We start from the raw sequence: 6734 nt of genomic DNA, 5'->3' as shown, positions 1-6734 counted from the left end.
CCACTGGATATCAGCTCCAAGGCCCCGAAAAGCAGTCCCTAATGCAAGGGTGAGCTCCTGAGCAAACCTGCTCTGCGTCTCGTACATGGCATCCATCCGCCGTGAAAGCCTCCTATACTGGGCATCAGCCATCCCAGCACCCTCCTGAGCTCTCGAAGAACTAGCCTCATCACGCCTAGGCCTAGCCATAGTAGCACCTCGTGCTGGACGCCCTCCTGGAAGACGATAACCCAGCCCATGCTCCTCGGGCTCACCATCGGTCCACTCCTGCATCCCATTCAGAGTCCCAGAATCAATCAGAGCGGTCGGCAACTGCAACTGCTCATGAGACGGCCTGTTCACTTCCACTGCTCGGCAAAGCTTCGTGACCGTGGATGCATAAGGGATGTTCATGTGCTTAGCTCCCCTCAAAAACTTCATAATTCCTTGGTAGATAAACTCACCAAGGTCCACATAGTACTCCTCATTAAGAATTCCCCACAACAAATGTGCTCTCTCAATTGTGACCGCATGTGCATGTGAAGAAGGCAGAATATTAGCACAACTAAACGCATTACATGCACGGGCATACCTGTTCATAGCGATCGCCGGGAAGTGACGATACTCATTAGTGCCGGTCTTGAAGGTCCAAACTGTGCCCGGCCTACAGAGAGTAGCACAAATCAAATCCAAGTCGAAATCCTCAGCAGTCTTCTCATTCCATTTCTCCTCCTCGGGCTTCCTCTCTCGCTGCCCAATCACACGGCGAATCACCGCTGGGTGATAATCAACCGTCAGCCCTCGGACCACAGAAAACCCATTCTTCCCGGCCTTCACGTTCGCATAGAATTCGCGAACCACGCTCATCGGCACTGCTTCGGGCGACTCATAAAAACGATCCACCCCTTCTCTCCAATCATAGGTAGCAACTAACCATCCCTCCCCGATGGTAAAAACCCTCTCTCCTTCTGAATCGGCTTCCCTAAAAGCCTAGTGTACTCCTCCTCCGCAGCTCTGTCATTCAACTGAGGCCTTGCAGCAGTACCCCTCGATGAATCAGCAGTAGGGACTGTGATGCTGCTATCAATAGTTCTTGCTCTCTTGGGTGCCATTGAATCTGAATAAAAATGTTTAAGAACTGTGTTTTTGTGCTTGGGAGAGAGTTTGAGTGTAGAAGTTTTGTGGGAGATATGTAGGATAGATGTATGTATATATAGGGTGTGGATTAGGATAAAATTAGATTAGGAATGGGGTTGAGGGATAAAATCATGGGGTAATAGGAAAAGAATTTGTGGGTTTATAGGCTGTGATTTATTTTTTTATTTTCTGATTTTTTTGGATTTTTTTATGACTTAAAAAAAATTCTGGCAGCCGACCCCTGAGCGGTCGCTCAGCAAAGCTGAGCGGGCGCTCAGCTTGCTGAGTGGTCGCTCAGCAGAGCTGAGCGGGCGCTCAGGGGGTCACTGGAATTTTTTTTTTCAGTCTCGTTTTTATGATTTTTTTTTGTTTTGGATAGGTTATTAACTTCTAAGGGTTTCTGTAACCACAAATTATGGGTTGCCTCCCACACAGCGCTTCTTTTTCGTCATTAGCTTGACGTTGCGTACCTTCCTCAAGTTGACAATAAAATGGCACTAACCACTTCTCGGTTTGCCATGTCCCCATAGAGGTGCTTCAAACGCTAACCATTAACCTTGAATGCTTGGTCCGGATCATTCTCAAAAATTTCCACCGCTCTATGTGGAAACACAGTTTTGACAATAAAAGGTCCAGACCACCTTGATTTCAACTTTCCAGGAAAAAGTCGGAGACGAGAGTTGAATAAGAGAACTTGTTGCCCCTGCACGAATAACTTAGGATGTAGCTTCCTATCGTGCCACCTCTTCACCTTTTCCTTGTACATTTTGTTATTCTCGTACGCTTGAAGTCAGAATTCATCAAGTTCATTAAGCTGAAGCATTCTCTTCTTACCAGCTGCATCTAAATCCAGGTTCAACTGTTTCAACGCCCAGTAGGCCTTATGCTCAAGCTCCGCAGGTAAATGACATCCCTTACCATACACCAGCTGAAACGGGGACATACCAAGTGGCGTTTTGTATGCTGTCCTGTAAGCCCAAACAACTTCATCAAGCTTTAAAGACCAATCTTTCCTTGACGGACAAACAACCTTCTCTAGAATGCGCTTGATCTCTCTGTTAGACACTTTCGCTTGACCATTTGTTTGCGGATGAAAGGCAGTAGCAACTCGATGATTCACATTATAACGCTGCATCATAGAAGTGAACTTACGGTTGCAGAAATACGACCCTTCATCACTTATGATTACCCGAGGTGTTCCAAACCTTGTGAAAATCTGCTTATGAAGAAAATTCAGCACTGCCTTTGCATCATTTGTCGGTAGAGCTTTGACTTCTACCCATTTTGAGACATAATCGACTGCCAGCAAGATGTACTGATTATTGCAGGACGAGACAAAAGGCCCCATGAAATTGATTCCCCAAACATCAAAGACCTCGACTTCAAGCATCACATTTAACGGCATCTCATCCTTTCTCGTCAAATTTCCCACTCTTTGGCAACGATCACACCTTAAAACAAACTGGTGAGCATCCTTAAACAAAGTAGGCCAGAAAAAACCTGCTTGCAGAATACGAGCTGCCGTCTTCTCACCACCATAGTGTCCACCATAAACTGTGGAGTGACAGTCTCGTAATATCCCCTCCGTCTCACAGAACGGGATACATCTCCTGATGATCTGGTCAGCTCCCTGTCTAAACAAATATGGTTCATCCCACATATACCACTTCACCTCATGCAGAAACTTCTTCTTTTGAGCTGAGGTCAAATTAGGAGGCATTATATTGCTGACAAGATAGTTTACAATATCTGCAAACCATGGCTCTTCCTCCTGAAATGCGAACAACTGCTCATCCGGAAAAGATTCGTTGATCAATGTCTTATCTTGTGAAGTAGACTCGGGATTCTCCAACCTAGAGAGATGGTCAGCTACTTGATTCTCAGTACCTTTTCGATCCTTGATCTCTAACTCAAATTCTTGAAGTAAGAGCACCCAACGAATGAGTCTCGACTTCGAATCCTTCTTGGAAACCAAATAGCGAATGGCCACATGATCAGTGAATACTGTCACTTTTGTCCCAAGCAGATAAGATCGAAATTTCTCGAAACCAAAGACTATAGCCAAAAGCTCCTTCTCAGTAGTGGTGTAGTTCATTTGGGCCCCATTTAAGGTCTTACTCGCATAGTAGACCACATGAAAGAGATTATTCTTGCGCTGCCCAAGAACTGCACCTACCGCATAATCACTCGCATCACACATCATCTCAAACGGCTCTGTCCAATCTGGTGCTGTAATAACTGGTGCAGTGATCAAACTCTTTTTGAGAGTCTCGAATGTAATTAAACATTCATCATCAAATTTGAAAGGCACATCTTTCTCAAGAAAGTTGCACAATGGCTTAGATATCTTAGAAAAGTCCTTGATGAACCGCCGATAAAAACCCGCATGACCAAGAAAACTATGGATTCCTTTCACATAAATAGGTGGTGGAAGATTTTCAATGACTCCCACCTTGGCCTTGTCCACCTCCAGACCCTTGCTAGAGACCTTATGCCCGAGAATAATGCCTTCACGCACCATAAAATGACATTTCTCCCAATTGAGCACCAAATTAGTTTCCACGCACCTTTTGAGTACGGCACGAAGATTATTCAAACATTCATCATACGAATGTCCAAAGACGGAGAAGTCATCCATGAACACCTCAACATTATTTCCAATCATGTCAAAGAATATCGCCATCATACATCTCTGAAAAGTGGCCGGTACGCCACATAACCCAAACGAAACTCTGCGAAAAGCAAACGTGCCAAATGGACAAGTGAAGGTAGTCTTTTCCTGATCCTCTGGTGCAATACAAATCTGATTATACCCTGAATAGCCATCCTGAAGACAATAATACTCATGACCAGCCAACCTGTCAAGCATCTGATCAATGAATGGAAGAGGGAAGTGATCCTTCCTCGTGGCTTTGTTCAACTTTCGATAATCCATGCATACTCTCCATCTTGTAACTGTTCGAGTCGGGATGAGCTCGTTCTTCTCATTTGCTACCACAGTAATACCTCCTTTCTTAGGCACACATTGTACGGGGCTCACCCAAGAACTGTCAGAAATAGGATAAATGATGCCTGTATCTAGCCATTTCAGAATTTCTTTCTTCACAACCTCCTTCATGATAGGATTAAGTCTGCGCTGCTGCTCAACAGTTGGCTTACTACCTTCCTCTAGCAGAATTGTATGCATACAATATGAAGGGCTGATCCCTTTGATGTCTGCTATGGTCTATCCAATAGCTGATTTGAATTCTCTCAAAATCCTTAAGAGCTTGTCTTCCTCACTACCTGAAAGGTCAGATGCAATAATAACAGGTAAAGTAAATGAATCACCTAAAAAAGCATACCTCAAATGTTCAGGTAATGGCTTGAGCTCCAAGGTAGGTGCTTCCTCTATTGATGGTTTGAGCTTTCCTTCAGCGTTCTTGAGGTCAGAAGTACCAAGAGATTCAAACGGCATGTCCAGCTTTCGCTTCCAGGGAGAAGCATTCAGATATTGCAATTGCTCGTTGCCATCTTCATCATTACTGTCAAAATCCCCCACTAAGGCCTTTTCCAATGCATCAGACATTAGCATGTGATCGAGTTCTGAAGTAACCGCAGAATCAATCGCATCCACTTTTAAGCACTCCTCATCTTCTGTAGGGAATTTCATTGCCTTGAACACGTTGAAGGTCACATCCTGATCTTGTACTCGCATAGTAAGTTCACCTTTCTGCACATCTATCAAGGTACGACCAGTAGCCAAGAAAGGTCTTCCCAAGATTATGGGAATCTTCTTATCTTCCTCAAAATCCAGAATAACAAAATCTGCAGGAAAGAAGAGCTTATCCACCTTGACTAGCACATCCTCCACTATGCCCCTTGGGTAAGTAATAAAACGATCAGCCAATTGTAGAGACATGTATGTGGATTTTAGATCAGGCAAATCCAACTTTTTAAAGATCGAGAACGGCATCAGATTGATGCTTGCTCCCAAATCACAAAGGCACTTGTCAAACGACAACTTGCCAATGGTGTAAGGAATGGTGAAGCTACCTGGATCTTTAAGCTTTGGAGGTAACTTTTGTTGTAGAACAGCGCTGCATTCTTCCGTTAGAGCAACGGTCTCAAGGTCATCCAGTTTCACCTTCCTTGAAAGAATACTCTTCATAAACTTCGCATAACTAGGCATTTGCTCCAGAGCTTCAGCGAAAGGTATATTGATGTGAAGTTTCTTGAACACCCCTAGAAACTTACGGAACTGTTTATCCAGCTTTTGTTGCTGCAATCTGTTAGGGAAAGGTGGTGGAGGATAGAGCTGTTTCTCCCCTGTATTACCCTCAGGCAGAGTGTGTTCAACAATAGTCTTCCTTGGTTCCGCCGCTTTCTCCTTTTGCTTAGCTTCTTCATCTCTAACTTCAGCTTCTCCTTCTTTTGCCTTTTCAGCATCAGTAACTTTCCCAGACCTTAAGGTAATAACCTTGACTTGCTCTTTAGCTTCCTTCCTACCTGGTACTTCCGTGTCACTGGGAAGTGTGCCAGGTTGACGATTGAGCACTGCATTGGCTATTTCACCGATTTGATTTTCCAAGGTCTTGATAGAAACCGCCTGACTCTTGCATAACGGCTTAAATTTCTCAAAATCAGCACAAGTAGGTGCAGCTGCACTTCCCTGTTGAGGATATGATCGCCTTTGAGCATACTGTTGTGGTTGCTGGAATCCAGGTGGATTAAACTGTTTACTCACACCTTGTTGATATGGTGGCTGAATAGCATTCTGATTATTACCCCAACTGAAATTTGGGTGATTTCTGTTGTTAGGATGATAAGTAGCTGGCACAGGCTGCTGTTGTCGCTGATAATTGTTCACATAATGAACAGATTCATTGACAAGAGAACACTGATCCGTAGCATGAGAACCTGCACAAAGCTCACAGACCATAGCTATTTGATTAACTCCATATGCAGCTAGAGAATCAACCTTCATCGATGGCGCTTGAAGCTGCGCTGCAATAGCGGTGGCTGCATCGACTTCCAGAATACCTGCTACCTTCCCAGGCATCATCCTCTGAGTTGGGTTTTGATGCTCATTTGTAGCCATAGTCTCGATAAGATTATAAGCCTCAGTATAGCTTTTAGCCCATAAGGCGCCTCCAGCTGCTGCATCGAGCATGGGCCTAGATTGGGCCCCCAAACCATTATAGAAACCAGTGATCACCATCCAATCGGGCATTCCATGATGTGGACACTTTCTCAACATTTCCTTGTAGCGTTCCCAAGCTTCACACATAGATTCTGTAGGTTGCTGTGCAAAATGAGTAAGAGCACTCCTCATAACAGCAGTCTTTGCCATCGGATAAAACTTCACAAGAAACTTTTGCGCAAGATCTTACCAAGTAGTGATGGACCCAGCTGGTTCAGAATGTAACCAGTCCTTAGCTTTATCCCTCAGTGAGAATGGGAAAAGCCTCAGCTTGATAGCCTCATCAGTCACGCCATTATACTTAAAAGTGCTGCAAATCTCGACAAAATTCCTTATGTGCATGTTGGGGTCTTCAGTCGCAGCTCCTCCAAAAGAAACAGAATTCTGCACCATCTGAATAGTGCCCGGCTTGATTTCAAAGGTGTTAGCTTGAATA

The 6734-nt window shown here is 44.4% G+C and overlaps 1 non-coding gene across 1 annotated transcript; it reads left to right on the top strand.

The window, feature by feature from the left end:
• Positions 1-6326: 6326 nt before the first annotated feature.
• On the top strand, positions 6327-6433 carry LOC141676254 (small nucleolar RNA R71). Its single transcript, XR_012556853.1, has one exon. It is a non-coding gene; the product is annotated as a small nucleolar RNA R71 (small nucleolar RNA).
• The last annotated feature ends 301 nt before the right edge of the window (positions 6434-6734 follow it).

Source organism: Apium graveolens, chromosome 7, assembly GCF_009905375.1.
Source record: "Apium graveolens cultivar Ventura chromosome 7, ASM990537v1, whole genome shotgun sequence".
NCBI lineage: Eukaryota > Viridiplantae > Streptophyta > Magnoliopsida > Apiales > Apiaceae > Apium > Apium graveolens.
This window is presented reverse-complemented; position numbering and strand designations above follow the sequence as displayed.